The sequence below is a fragment of the Antechinus flavipes genome, chromosome 1 (genome assembly GCF_016432865.1).
Source record: "Antechinus flavipes isolate AdamAnt ecotype Samford, QLD, Australia chromosome 1, AdamAnt_v2, whole genome shotgun sequence".
NCBI lineage: Eukaryota > Metazoa > Chordata > Mammalia > Dasyuromorphia > Dasyuridae > Antechinus > Antechinus flavipes.
In genome coordinates, this window is record NC_067398.1 from 437,468,891 (window position 1) to 437,485,364 (window position 16,474).

At 33.8% G+C, this 16,474-nt stretch overlaps 1 pseudogene; it reads left to right on the top strand.

The window, feature by feature from the left end:
* The first annotated feature begins 252 nt into the window (after positions 1-252).
* LOC127546043 (uncharacterized) lies at positions 253-350 on the top strand (annotated as a pseudogene).
* The last annotated feature ends 16,124 nt before the right edge of the window (positions 351-16,474 follow it).

The following is a 16,474-nucleotide window of genomic DNA, read 5'->3' on the forward strand; positions in this document are numbered from 1 at the left end:
TAAGATTTCAGAGATCTTATGAGGAAGTATGTAGCCCACCTCTTGAAAAAGATAGGATGGATATAGAGAGTACAAACATTTTTGGCTATGGTCATTATATAGATTCATTTTACTTGACTATTATTTGTAATGAAGACTTTTTTTCTTTTTACTCTCCATTAGTGGAGGAAAGGAGATTATAGATAAGGAAGAGGTTAGCAAAAGTAATACCAAACAAGACCAATTTAACATAAAAAGACCCCAAAATACAGTGCTCACTTTGGTAACACATACTAAAAATGGAGCAGCATAGAGAAGATTAACATGGCCCCAGCACAAGGATGACATTCACATTTATAAAGTGTTCTTTTAAAAAAAATCTCACAAAGAATTTAAGGAAATTCAGAATGAAGTACAGTTTTGAAAATTATGTGTAGAATTTATCATCTATTTAAAATGCTAATGCAACTTGGGCTATATTGATAGGATAGGTTCTAAATCAAGAGAAGTGTTAGAGCACTATTCATACAACATTTGGTTTATTTTATTTAGTTATGAGTTCCCTATTTCAAGGCATAAATTAAAAAACTAGAACTTTGTCAAAAGAAGACAATGAGGATGAAAATGACTCAAAACCATGTTATCATCTAAGGAATGGTTGAATAAATTGGGAATGTTTAGCCAGGAGAAGACTATTATAGGTGACTTCAAATATTTAGGATGACGTTAGAAGACACATTCTAAGAAGCTACAGAGATTCAATTAGGAACATATATGTGATGACCGCTTTAGTACCCTGAATACCTTAGAATCATCCGGAGTCAGGATAAGCAAAAGTCCTTGGTCTTTATTCTTGGTCTTTAAGGATAGGATTGAATTGGATAGATGCAGAATCTCCACAACCTCTCCTTTTTGTCTCCCGCCCAGAAGTGACCCTGGCTAGTCTTACTCCATCCCCTAGTTCCTCCTACAATTCTCTGTATACACTAATTATCGAGACAGCATAGGATAGTGGGAAGGGCCATTTTCCAAGCATATGCTTATAGAGTATTGTCCAATCAATAATTAGCCTTAAGTGCTTGGTTGTCCAACTTCAGTGCATTGACTCAAGAGTTTCAACCCTTTACACATATGGAAGGAAATTATGAGATGAATTCTAATTTAACATAAAGAAAAAAAAAGTATTTTCAAACAATAAAAGCTTCCCAATTGAATTGACTACCCTTATTAAACAGCGAATGATCCATTTGCCAGTAATTAGTATTTACTTTGTTTATATTTTCCATTTATTTATTTGCACATCTAAGTGCTTCTCTGCAATAGAATGTAGGCTCCTTTAGATGGAGACTATTTCATTTTTGCCTTTGTATCTTTATGCCTAGCACAGTGCTTAATACATAGTAGACACTTCATAAATACTTGAAAGCTTCATTGAAGCAAAATGCAGATTATAAAAATGTTTTAGAGGAGATTCAGGAGTTTTTATTAATTTGTTTCCTAAAATATTTGGACTTTATGAAAAAATTAGGTTTTTTTAAACTCTGAACTATTAATATTTAGTCTCTATACTATTCAAGACTATCCTACATTATATACAATATATGACATTGCATATCATACATACATAGCCCTTTCTTCCTGGCTGGTAGTCAGGAATGTGAAGATTTGACAATGTCTCTGTGTTTTATGCTATTTCTTTTTAGTTACCTATATACTTCTAAAAGTCTTAGAAAAGCCATTTCTTTCAGCAACTCTTAAATCAAGGTATTTCCTAGACTGTTAATCAGTCAGCCAGCCCTTCTGAAGGACTATAGTCTCCCTCATGGTGTTTACTTTTTATAGATGGATTTAAGAAGAATACTTTAATTTAAGATATATGAAGAGAGATTTGTCTTGTTTTAGCTGCAGAATCACCATCAAAAGCTCTCGGATTTTGGAGGAATCTCAGAAGCAGTATAGTATAACATTTGGTAAACTACACATTTGTTGGTAGGTACTAATGAAGCCTCCACTTGGGCAACTTGCTTTGTGGGGCAATTCATTCCACTAATTGTTAGGAAGGTTTTTCTTTTATGGAATCTAATAATTTCTCTTTGACATTTCCCTCCCACTGCTTCTAGTTTTACCTTATGATACCAAAGAGAATGAGCCTGTTCCTTTTTCCATATGGTCATCCTTAGATAAATTAAAAATGCTATTGTTGTATTCCTAATTTGGAGCTAGAAAGGAAAACCCTCTCCCCTTTTAATCCCAGAGTGAGAAACTAAGACTCAGAGAAGTAAAGTATTTTTTTCTCCAAGGTAAAAATCACCAAATCTTTTAGATATGACTTCCACTTTCTTAATCATCCTTGGGTTCTCTTCTCTGGTTATATACTCATTGGCCAATGTTTTCCCTAAAATGTAGTACCTGGAATGGGAATCGAATATTTTGATTTTGGTTTGAGTAGGTATTGAATACAGCAGGAATATTATCTCCCTTTCTTGGAGCTGTTCCATCAATCAGTCATTTTTGACTCTTCATGGCCTTGATGACTCTACTGAACACTGCCATGGTTTGTCATTTCCTTCTCCAGGAGATTAAAGTTATATATTAAGTGACCTGACAAGGGTCACACAATATCTGAGGCTAGATTTGAACTGAGGTCTTCCTGACTCCAGGTCCACCACCTTATCTACTGAGTTAATCAGTCTTACTGCTTCTGGGTACTTTGGCTTAATTCAGCCTAAAATCACATTAGCATTTTTTAGCTACCATCTCCCACTGTTGCCTCAAATTGAGTATGGAGGACTACCTGCACTTTTTTTCACATGAAGTACTCTCTAGACAAAACTATTCAGTCCTATACTTGTGTGGATTGTTTATCTTTTTGAATTTTTAATATTAGCTGTTCTCTTAGCCAGCTGAGATCTTTTTGGATACAGTTTCTATTGTTTGATATATTGCCTATTCCTCCCAACTTTGTATCATTTATAGATTGGATAAGCATGCCATATATGTTTTTTAGCTATGTTAAAAACATTTTGTTTATGCTCCTTTTAAAAAAGACCATAGTCCCTTCATAATGTTATTCCCAATCTCAAATAATATCCTCCCTTACCTTTCCATGTTTTTTTTTTTCAAAGCATGATAAAATTTTGAATAGAACAGGTACAGAATAGATCCATGTGGAACTCTTTTAGAAAGCTCTGTAAGAGTTGACATTGTCCATGGTTGCAATGGAACCAACATTTGTGAACATTTCCAAAAAAAAAAAAATCCCATTCTCCCATTCTGCTCCCTTGTTACTACTTAAAGATAGCTATGGAAGATATTGATTCAATCTATAATCATAGAACAATTTTTCTCTGTGTTAAGCTAATGAGCCCACAAAGAATCAGATTTTTGCTTTGTTATGTGTCCTCACCAGAGGACCTAAATGGAAAAGGTAAGAGATGACTATACCTAAGAAGCCCATAATTTAGCTGGAGACAAAATATATGCTTACCTGAAGAAGACTTAGGTACATTTAAAAGCCAAGAAGTGATAATCTACTTATTGCTTGTTACTTTGAGCCATGACAGCATTCTGCTAGAATAGCCATTTTCAATGGTACAAATATAAGGATTCTATCTATATTACTAGACAACAAATATAAAGGAAGTTTTCTCTGCTTTATATGCTACTTTTATTCTTCATCTGAGTGGGGGGGGGAGAATTTTTCATTATAAGACTCTTTTAAAAATATATACTTCTCATTCTAAGGCTCATAAATTGGATCCCCAAATCAAAAGCTTTCACTTCAGAGTTTTCTTCCAGTAAAATATTATCTGCCTAAGGACAGAGATTAGTTTATTTTTGTCTTTGTATCTCCAGAATCTAATATAGCACCTTGCAAAGGATAGGTGCTTAATAGTTGATTGCTAACATAATGCTGAGGCAAGCATTTCCCTTTCTTTTTGGTTCATTTTTGCTTCCTTCCTTTTGTAGGAGTTTTGAATGAAAAGGTGTATTCCTCAATTCTTTATTTTCCTCTTTTTTCCAGTTCACAGACAGATATCTTGAGCAGATAAGGGAAGGCACTATGTGGACTCTTCTACCTATAGAATCGAGTTTTCCAACTTGCTTCATGATGCAACGTCATAGTTAAGTATGAACTAAGATCAACATCACATCTAACTGTCATCAATGTGATATGATTAGTTTAGTACTAGGCACAACCCAATTAATAAGCCACACTAACAAGAACCTATTTGATGATCATCTCAGTTTCTGCTAAAGTTCTGTCTTGTCAAAACAGCATTTAAAAAATTGACACATGGGCAAGAATGTCAATAGTGTTGACAAAAGCAAAAGGTTACTTTAGTCTACTCAATCTAACAATTTTTTTTCTAGTAGGTAGACACCTAAGTTAATAGACGGCAGCAAGGTGATTCATTTTTCAATTTTTGGTCTCAATTTAAGTTTCTACCTTCCTTCTATCTTTAGTCATTTAACATTTCTGAGTCTTTCTACTTTCAGTCTTTTAGTATTTCTGAATCTTAGTTTCTAAACATCTAAAGATGTACTAGATTCCAGCTTCTTAAACTGTGGCTTGTGACCCAATAGAGGTCTCATAATTGAATATGGGGATCATCAAGTTATGATTTATTATCAGTAAATATTTGATTTGTATACTTATATATATGGGTCATGTATATCTGGATCATGTAGAAATTTTTTGGGCAAAAAGAGGTTGCAAAGGGAAAAATTTCCTGCCATTATTTACTCTGCCATCTTGGCTCACTTTCATCAAGTGGAAAAAGTTTAAGAAGCCCTGGACTTGATTTACTCATAAGCCTTATTAGGCTTTTCTAGTTCTCAATCCTATGAGCCTATCTACTTGAATAAATAAAGAAACATAAGAGTTCAATTTGAAAAGAGACTCCAAAGTCAATGTACACTTTGGTATTCAATGACTTTGATAGGTAAATGAGATTGAAAGAAACAATGAAAATTATGTTGAAAAATAAAGTTCAGGATCAAAAAATGAAAGAGCCAAAAACTAAAAAATCAGATTACTCAGAAATTTCATAATTATATCATGAATACTTTTTTCATTATCCATAACATTGCCTGACACATAGTAGATGCTAGAAATGCTTGATGACTGATTTATTCATTCAAGACTAGCTCTGAATATGACAGACACTGAAGACAAGAAGCAATAATGAATGGACTATTCTCTAATAGACAATAAAAAGTTGATTTGGTCACTTCAGAATATACTCTACATGTATATGTAGTTAGTTTAACAATTGGTTAGTGCATGCATAGATCAAAGTATAGATTTGTTAATTGCTGAACATAGACACTAAATTAGAGAAAAAACTAAAGATCAGAAAGTACTACACATATACGTGTATATGTATATCTATGTGTATATATACACACATACACACATACTATAGAAAGTATTCTCTCTCTCCAGAGAGAATATATGTATATATGTATGTGTATGTTTATATAGACATATATATATAAATATACATAAATATATCTGTGTGTATATGTATGTATATATTTAATCACAGCCTTATTTTTTAAAATAATCTATCAACTTTGAAAGCATTATTGTGGTTGTTCAGTCATTTCAGTTGTATCCTACTCTTCATTTCATCTGGGGTTTTCTAGGCAACAATACTGGAGTGGTTTGTCATTTCCTTTTCCAGCTCATTTTGTAGACAAGGAAACTGAGGCAAACAAAGGTAAGTGATTTGTCCAGGATCACACAGCTGGTAGCATCTGAGGCTGAATTTGGCTTCAGGTCATACTGATGCCAAGTCTAGTTCTCTGTCCTCTACCTAACTGGCCCAACTTTGAAAATAGCTAATGAATAAGCACAAAGATATTGATTTTGATCATAATAATTTTCTAGAGGAGTTGAACCTATCCAAAACAACTGCCACAGCTAGGATGCCAGAATTCAGATATGATCTTGACCAGCACTCTCTTTATTGTGTCTAAGTTTATTTATAGACAATACAGAAAGAAAGGAGAAGATATTTTGCACAATAATACCCATCATTATTGTGAAAATAAGTGAAGAAGAAGACTGTGAAAAGAAGTCAAGAAGAAAATTAATTTGCAGAAAATTTGGTCTGAGATCCAGTTTGGACACTTAATGGATCTGCAACCTTTTTGATATGCATATCCTTGCCAACAATCCATATTATAACCCATCCAGATGAGCCAAATCATTCCAAGACTATTTAGAGATGAAGGGACCTCAATGGTCACCTCCGCATGATCCTTTTTATACTCCAGAATACCCTACTGATTGCTTGTTGCATGTGATTTGTGGTAAATGAAGCAGTATAAATCTGACTGAGTTCTCTTAATTTGACTTTCTAGCTCTTGTTTTCATGAAATCTCTGTTTCTGCTCTCATTTTTAAAGACCATGTCTAAAGGTACAACCAGTACATGAAATGGTCACAGCTCAGTTAGTAATCCTCAATGTGATGTTAATAGGCAATTCAGGTAAAAACAAATATTTTGGATCTCAACAAATAGATAGAAGGTTAAAACAAAATCCTCATCAAGAGGCAAAAAGAATGTTTTCCTTTTGTAGAGAGAGACATAAATAATGGAAGCCCAAAATCCTCATCTGTGGGAGACAATCTGCAGGAAACCTAGAACAACTTCTGACAAATCTACAACATGAATTTTAGCTATTTTGCCATAGTCCACACACATTTCTGAATGCTACTTCTTAGGAAAAGCACTGATAAACTTAAATATGACCTGAGGAGGAACTATATTGACTAGGGGATTGGAGATCATATCTTACAAAGATAGACTGAAGGAATTAGAGTTATTTGTCTTCCAGTAGAAAAAGCTCAGGGGGAATATGATTTTGGGAAGAATATTTCTTGAAATATTTGAAAAGCTGCCATGTGGAAGGGAGCAAAGGAGACCAGATTTGTTTAGCTTTTTTTCTCCAGAGGGTATAAGGAGCAATGGGACAATTTTTAGAGAGACCGACTTTGGCTTGATGTGAGGAAAAGAATCCTCATAATTTTGTTCTTGTTGTTCAATGATTTCAGTCACATATCACTCGGTGACCCTATTTGGGGTTTTTATGGCAAAGATGCTGTAACATTTTGTCATTTTTCTCTCTACCTTATTTTATAGAAGTAATTGAGGCAAACAGGATTAAGTGACTTGCCCAGGATCACACAGCTAGCAAGTGTCTGATGCCAAATCTAAACTCAGGAAGATGTTTTCCTGACTTCCAGCCTGGCACCCTATCCATAGTGCCACCCAGTTAATTGACCATCCCAATAATTGGTGCTATGTTAAAAAATGGAATCTGTTACTTCAAGAAGTAGGATGTGTTCTTCCTTGCTAAATAAGGTTTTCAAATAAAGGTTGGGTAATCACTTGTCCTGGATAGAAAGGATTCTTGGTCAGGTTGAACTCTGAGGAATCTTGCAACTCAAATATTATTGTCTACACCTTTGTAAGTGCCAGTTATATATAAAATTAGAGAAATTTGAAAAAGACAAAATAAACTTTCATAAAAGGATTCACACAATATGGAGGACTTAACTTAGTAAAATAAGAGGTGGGGGTAATAGAAGACAGAGCACTGGACTTTGAGCCAAGGGACTGTGTGAACACAGACAAATAATCTAACCTCTCCGAGTCTCAGGCAATTTTATAAAATTATTTTATAGACAATCATGATATGCATGAGTAGGATGATGATATTTTATATCCTTGTAATATTGATGTTGTGTGTCTTCCTGTGTTTTTAACCTTATTTTAAACTTATTGGATTTGGGTAGGACTAGGTGTTTTATAAAAATGTTTTTTGATTATGAAATTACTGGCTTACTAACTATAATATCTTCCTGGATATGTATGTATGAATGAATTTATTAAGTACTTATGGCAAAACACTGTGCTTAGCATTAGGAATACCATACCTTACTCAACAAAGCTCCTCAAGTCTCATGGGAAATTTTGATCTCATATCAATGCTGTCGAGAGAAATGGAATCAGAGATTTTTATTCAAATCCAGCTTTTAATAATTATTACTTTTGGGACATAGAGTAAATCTCTTTTCCTCGCTGGGCCTTAGGTTTCTTACCTGTAAAACAAGACAATTCAATTTGATGGCCAAAGGTCCAAACACAGACAACTCTAAATCTAAGTCTTGATGATATCAGAGACAATATGATTCCAAGACAAGGGGGGAAATTCCTTCCACTTTCCTCTGTGGGTTGTCTGTTTTCATTTTCTTTTCAAAGCATTAATTCCAAATTCTATCAGGTTTTCAGTCATTTGGAAGATGCCTGTTCCTATGCTGTAGTATGGCTGGGAGTAGAGTTTTTCAGTCCTATTGGCAGCAAAGCGAGATATGGGGGTTTGCGTTTACATTCTCCCATGATTATTAAACAAGCTAATGACAATTTATCATCTAATTTCCCTTAATGTCATTTTTGTGTCATTGAGAACACTCTAGTACAAAGCTAGATAGGCCAAGAGGCCTCTTCTCCATTAGTCTACACTCTATTAATTTCTGTCTTTGAAGAATGTATAATTTAGTGAAAATACGGGTGAAGAGAAGAACCATTTAAAAAAAATGTCTTTAGCACCTAGCATAGTCCTTTGCATATAGTGAGCACTTAGTATTATTGACAGATATAGCTGGGAATAAATACAGAGAATAAGCACAAAGAAAATAGACCAGCAAGTACCAAACAGAACAGCTCTAAGGAAATACAATGGAGATTCCTTGGAATACTTTCCTTCATGTTTTTGATTCATAAGGTCCTATACATGCCCTGTTCTTAAGAAAGACACATTATGATCAACTATGATAGACTCTTGTCAGCAATATAATGATCCAAGACAATTACAAAAGACTCATGATGAGAAATACTATCCATATGCAGAGTATGTGATTGAAGCATATTTTTTTCAATTTTTTTCATAGTTTCCCCCTTTCTTTCATATTGTTTCCTTCATAAAATGAGTAAACGTAGAAATATCTTTAATATGATTGCACGTGTATAACTTAGATTTCTTTCTATCGTTGAGAGGGAATAAGAGAATAAAGGAGAAAAATGAAACTCAATATCTTATAAAAATGAATCTTGAAAAATGTCTTTACATGTAATTGGAAAAAATAGAATATTATTTACATTTTTAAAAAACTAAAAAAAAAACAAAAACCCACATTATCTTCTTGTTCAGCTTCTGGGAAGTTCAGGAAATTCTTCACATATGGACAACCTTTTTTTTTTCTTTCTCTATAGCCATTAATGGTTTAAGGATTTGTTTGATTATGATTTTTATGACAAGTCTATTGTAGAAGAAATTTCAAAAGCTTAGTGCCTCATACTTTCATGTACTAGAAGGCAAATGACAACCAATTCAGACACATAGATGGTTAGTGAGTACAGCTTTCTCTGATTTTTCTGTTCTTGTGAAGAATCCTTGGTGTTATGAGTGAAGATGGCTTGAGGAAGAAACAATTATTGTTGGAGGTAATCCTGATGATGGGTAGAGGAAGCCTTCATGCAACTAAGTTTTCAAAGGTCTTAGAAATTTCTGAAGAGCAGGTTAGATAACCCTTAAATATTTCTCCAGAAGCCCCTCTCTATGAGACAATCCCTCATTAGGTCTTCTCCTTTGGATACGTTCCTTATTGGCTCATGCTAACTGCATTGGTATTTTTTGTTTAGCCTTACTTTACCCTAACTCAGATTCCAACCTACAACTCTCTTCATTTCCAAGTAGAATAAAGTCAGTATCACTTAGAGCAAGTCTTAATCCTCAAACTACAGGAAAGAGTAAATCAAGAATTTGTTTATTCGTTTTTGAGAATGTGGTAGGAGAAAACAAGGGAGGAGAAAGTAGTAAAGGAGAAATTTAAGAGCACTGATTCACTTTCTCTTTGAGAAAATCACTTTCATTTTTTTGCCTTTGTGTCCCCAGAACCTTAGCAGTGCAGACCTTCCACAAAACAGGTACTTAATCAGTGCTTATTGAATTGAAAGACAAATTGGAGCTAGGTTGAAAAGCAGGAATGGAACCATACAGCAAGGAAAACACCAAGAGAGTCCCTTCTTGTCACATGTCTATTGTCCTCTGAGCTGATGCCCAGGAGAGAATTGCCTAGGAGAAAAGGGTGAATTAGGGAATATGCTGCTATGGATTGTGATACAAAGGCATAAATGAGTAGTTTTTAGTAAAGTGGCCATTATGGCCAAGAGTATCTCAAAACTCAAATAACAAAAAGAATTAATTTATCTCTAAATTTTTAAGAACTTTTTATATTCTTGTGGGACAATTGGGAACACTTACTTCTTTCCTCTGACCAGTCTTACATATTAATACCACTATCTATGCAGCAATAGAATTCAAATGAAGGGAAAATTTTTGTTAGTCTTTCCTTGAGAAAGATCAGATGCCAGTTAATGACAGGTATTAATTTATCTTTCCTCTTTAGTTGGGAAATGACACCAGGGAAAACCAGTAGGCTATGTGTCATAAGAACTATTTGTGGTTGTTGTTTGATAGGGGCAGCTCTCATGTAATCTTTATGTCCATTTGGCCTAAAGGAAAACTTTGCAATCCCAACCTGCTGTGTCCCAATGGCTTCCATTTGGCATTTAAAAATCACTGTTCCCTAGAACCAACTTCTAATTATCTACATTAATCAGAGCCTTCTATACCTTTTATGTGGTCAAACCCTAGGTTATCATCAATCTGGGCCATGTGGACAGAGGTCAGGGCTGAACAGAAAGGGGAAGAGCTTAGCATGTATCTGACCATGCCCAATTCCAGAATTAAATGCAAATGATCTTTTAAATATCTACTATCTTAAAATTTTAACATTTGTTTATAATTTAAATATCTACTCTAGCTATAATCAATCTCTTTTTCTCCATTTATTGGCAAGGAAAACCAAAAGTTTACTACAACAAAATGATCAATTCAATGGCTCTAGTACCAACTAGTTGGGTGATTTGGGGTAAGTTAGCATCCTGAAGCCTCAGTTTTTTCCCTTGTAAGATGAATGTAATGAAAGTTTACTTGTTTACCTAGAATCATGGAGTTTTAAAAATGCAAGTGAGTCTAGAGCTAACCTTATAAAATATCATTTTACAGATAAAGAAACTGAGGCCCAACATGAGGAGATAACCTTCATAGGGTCACATAGACATCAATTTAAAAAAAATTTTTCCACTTTAAGAATTGTTTAGTATCATGTATATAGTCTCAGAATGCAGACTTACTTTCAACTTGAGGTCCCATATAGACAAATAAACTTTCCTATTGCTCTTTTTTTAAATTTATTATTTTTATTATAGCTTTTTATTTACAAGATAAGATAAGATTGCATGGGCAATTTTTCAGCATTGAAAATTGCAAAACCTTTTGTTTCAATTTTCCCCCTCCTTCCCCCCCACCTCTTCCTCAGATGGCAGGTTGACCAATACATGTTAAATATATTAAAGTATAAGTTAAATACAATATATCACATAGACATTGATAAGTTTGAATCCAGATTCAAAACCAGATCACTTAAGATCAAACCTCTTTTTTAAACTAAACCAGCATTTTGGTTTACTATTCTTCATGTAATATAGTTTCTAGATCCTTTACTATCTCTGTAGCCAGCTTTCTCCCCCTCTCCTTCCTCTCCCTCTTTCTAGTATTTATTGATGTAGCCTAAGTTTGTATTGACTTTTGCAGCTGCCATGACATATCAGTGGCTCCAATTTAGCTTGCAGTTATCTAAGGTCTCTGTCATTTTTCCATGTCCTGCAGTCTAGCTAGGGTCACACAGCTAAGAAGTATTAAGTGTCTGAGGCTGGATTATAACTCAGGTCTTCCTGACTTCAGGGCTGGTACTCTATCCACTGTATCATCTAGCTGCCCCTTATTTCATTCTTTTTTTTTTTTTTCTTTTTAAAGGTGTTGACATTGAGTTCATTAGGTTATAGTTTGTGAAAGCTAGTTTCCCTTTTATGAAAGTTGAGCAATATGCTCATCTCTAGTCTGTTGGTAATTCTTAAGAGTTCCATGATTTTTAAAAAAGATTATCAATACTGCATGATCATACACTAAAGTCATTTTAATATCCTGGCATATAATTGCTACCTTTTAAAATCTTGATTCTTGATATTGAATATATTTAAATCAGCCACGGTCTCTCTGACCATCTCTTCATTTATCAAATATTTCCATTTCCTCTTTGCCAACTCTGTTAGTCCTTTTCTAGTAAGAATATCATTGAGCTTCCTAGCCTGGTATTTTTGGTCCTTTGCAATCTGATTTTCACCTGCTTTACCATGGTAATATGAATAGTCAGCTTTTATCTAACTCTTTAAGTTTATGGAACACTTTTCATTCATTATCTCATTAGATACTTAACTTCACACCATTTTAAAAAATACATTCTTTGTTCCAGCCAAATTGGACAAATTGCATTTGTCATGTAAGAGTGCCCTTCTCCCTCATCTAAAAGCTTAGTCTTTCTTTAGATGTCCCCACTTCCAAGGAGTCTTCATTAATACCTTAAGGTTTTAATGCTACTCTTCCAGTTTTTCTTGGACTAGACTGTATTTAGGCACATATTTTATCTTCTCCACTTCTCAATAGAATATAAGCCTTTTGAGGATAGAGGATATCTTGCTTTTGTTTTTCTTTCCCCAGGTCCATTACAGTGCTGTACACAAACCAGGTCGTTAACTATTTGTTTAAGTGAATTGATGGTACTTTACCTGAGACAGATAGGTGTTATGATGGTAGCTTGGTATAGTGGATACAGGAATACCTGAGTTTTAATCCTGCTTTAGCTCTTATAAGCCATGTAACCCTGGACAAATCATTTAACTTCTCTGTGTCTTGGGTGTTTCAACTGTAAAATAGGGAAAATCATACCACCTACCTACCAGGATTTCTTTGAGGATAAAATAAGTTTATAAAGTGCTTTGCAAACTTTAAAGTGCTGTGTAAATGCTAATTTTACTGTTATTGTTGTTTTGTCTAGAATCCTGAGGAAATCACTAGCTAAGCAGATTTTGGTCAATAGGTATGTTACAGCATCATTTAGCAAATGGCTTAAAGAATGATATTTGACTTATAGTAGAAATTGATGATGATAGGTAGAAGATATAGTTAACAGAGCTAGGATTCTTAAGGAGATTCCATGTTAGCTGGTCAAAGAAAGAAAAAAAGCAGATAGAGTAAATGAATGTGACAAAATTTAGTAATGGAAGTTCTAAGAGAAGGTGAGTCAAGGCGACGAGTCAGGAGATAGTTTACTTTTTGGAAACAAGATATTTCAACAGTGGTCTCTTATCAAGTGAGTATCTTTGAATGCTTCCCAGAAATTATTCTACCTTGTCAGCATAGGATCTTAAAGGAAGTCTTCAGTTCCTGGGGGGAAAATAGGATGCATCACCAAAGAAATAGTTTGTTAATACTTAGTTAAATAATAATCAGGAAGAACTAGTATGAGTTCAAGAACAGGTCATATTGATCTAAATTGAGAGCAATTTAGAACTATGCCCAAAAGGTTGTAAAATTGTGCATACCTTTTGATCCAGCAGTATCTCTTCCGGGTCTTTATACCAAAGAGATCATGAAAGAGGGAATAGGACCCACATGCAAAAAATGTTTGTAGCAGCCCTTTTTAGAGTGGCAAGGAAGTAGAAATTGTGTATGTCCATTAGTTGATTATTATTATTTATTTAATATTACTATTATTATTATATTGTAATATGATATAATTATATAGTCCTACATACAAATATATAATTATAATATTAGATTAATAGATTTGGAAATGATGTAGACATAGTAGTGTTCCTGGATTTCAGAAAGACAAAAACCTCTTCTGATAGCTTTGAGAACAAGATAGAGAGTTGTGGGCAAGATAATAGTAAATTTAGGTAAATGACCAGACCCAAAGAATAAAAATCAGTAGATAAATGTCACTCAGTAGGGAGATCTTTAATAGAATGTACTAGTGATCTATCTTTGGCCTTATTTTAGTCAATATCACTAAGTTATTTGTATGAAGGTATATATAGTATACGCCATGTCAAATCATTTGATGATACAAAACTGAGAAAAATATCCAACCCCTTAGATGACAAAGTCAAAATCCAAAAAGTATTCAACAGGATTGAACAATAGGCTAAATTTAATAAATGAAATTCAATGAAGAAAAATATAAAGTTTTATACTTTGGTTAAAAAAATCAACTATACAAATGAAGGTTGAAGATAGCTAGACAAAAAATGTGTGTAAAAAAATATGAGAAGTTTTAAAATAAATTTTTAGCTCTACTTCAAACTCAAAAGGAGTCAACAGTATTTTATGAGAACCAAAAAAGTTAATGAAAGTTCCAAAAATAAAATCATAGAATTAAGGACCAGACAGTTTATATTCTGTCTGATCATAATAAGAAATGAAATAATATGCTGCTAGGAAGAATATTGACTACTCAAGTCCTTCTAGGAAGAGGATGAGGATGTTAAAAGGATTTGAAATTGTGTTGAGTAATGAGTGAAAAAACTAGGAAGGTTAAGCCTGGAGAATAAAAGAGAATGGGGTTGTGTTAACTGTCTTCAAGTATTTGAAAGATTCTCATTTGGATATGGTTATGATAGATGTGAATGAAGTACAATAGAACTAACTAATAGTTCTGAAGAACAGGAATAAAGTCTATTATAAAAAATTATATGACAGAAAGAGAAGATGGACTTGTCACATGGCAAGAGCAAAAGATGGATAACTAGAATTCTACACTAGTACCCTCTTCATTTTGAGAGAAAGAAAGGCTTTCAGTACTTTGGGTAGCAAAATTTCAGGATATGGATGAGAGACATAAAAGAAGGAAAGGCATGCATGGATGGCAATCAACCTTGTTGGAAGAAACCCCTGAATGGATGAAATCACAAAATCCATTTGAGTATTGAATCATTTAGAGAAGGGATAAGATTTGTTTAGCTTGTCCCTAGATGGGGAAAGAACTAAGAGTGTTGGATGGAAATTAGAGTGAAGTCTGATTCATTAGAAGGAAAAACTTGCTAGCATTATATAGAATCTATTCAAATGTATGTGAAGTATTTTATAAAACAATGGGTTTCCCATCACTAGAAGTCTTTATGTGTAACAGTTTGTCATAGTTGTTCCTCCTCAGATACCAATTTAGATAAGATTTCTTATTCTATGATATGCACTTCCTTCTTTGAATCATTTTAGATCTTATCATCTTTCCCACACAATCTCACAATAGAGGATATATGTATATGTATATATATACATATATGTGTGTGTATGTATTACATCAATTCTGAAATCCAATTGTGTTACATTTCTTGATTTTTACTTTAGTTGTATTTTGTTTCTGCAACTGGATTATAACATCTTGGAAGGCCGAGAAGTTTTATTCCAATTCTTTTCCCCCCACACGTTATATCTAGCACAGTGCCACCAATAAGTGCTTAATAAACATTTATTTGTGGAGCTGTCATTTAGAAGAGGTATTAATTTTGATTTGCTTCTCTCAGAGAGCAGAACTATGAAGTAATAGATTCAAACTAAAGATGGGAAGATTATGTCGATATAAGAAAACATTTCTCCCCAGTTAAAATTGCCCCAAAATGCAATAGACTGCCTTGGCTAATCTTGGATATTCATCATGGGAACTCTGTAAGCATAGGGTATGTGACCATCTATCTGGGTTATTGTTGAAGGAATTTATGCTTAGGTATCAGTAGGATTGGATGATCTCTATCTCTCTATTTTGATAGTTTGTGATCTTGTGCTAACAATTCTGTAGGATTTCATATAAGTACAATAGAATAAAATAGACCTTGAATCCTTAAAGGCTTTAACACTCTCAAATCTGTTAGGACTTAACATCCTTGAAATGTTGATATTGCATTATAGTGAAAGGTCTGTGACTTCCTCCATGTGAGTAGATACACATTACCATCTCTCTGTGTTCTACTATGTGCTTTCATACATAGTAGTCACCTTCATAGGTGACAATAGACAGAAATAGTCACTTCTTGGTGGTAAACCTTCTGGGTGATAAGCCTCTTCAAGATCATGGGATGATGATAGCTCTTCATTGTTAGACTTCTGCATAAATCTTTTCATTTTGGCAGAACATCTTAGAGCTTCAGTTCCTTTGGCACAATGTATGTTCACTTCCAAGTCACTAAAAGGTATAGGAGCAAGATTTTAGTAGAGGAAAAATATTTTCAATGTCTAATTTTGATGGTATCTTTTGGATGCCATTTTGAGTTCTGTCTCACTGTGTACTCTCCCCACATTGTTATAATGTGAAAGCCATAGAACAGAGCCAAATATGAAGCAATAATTGACAGTGTACAATGTGTCTGACAGTAACTACTGAGGATAAAAAGAACTGAAACTATTACACTCAATAAAATAAATGTGGAGTACCTGATGAAATTTGTAGGAAGTCAAATGAA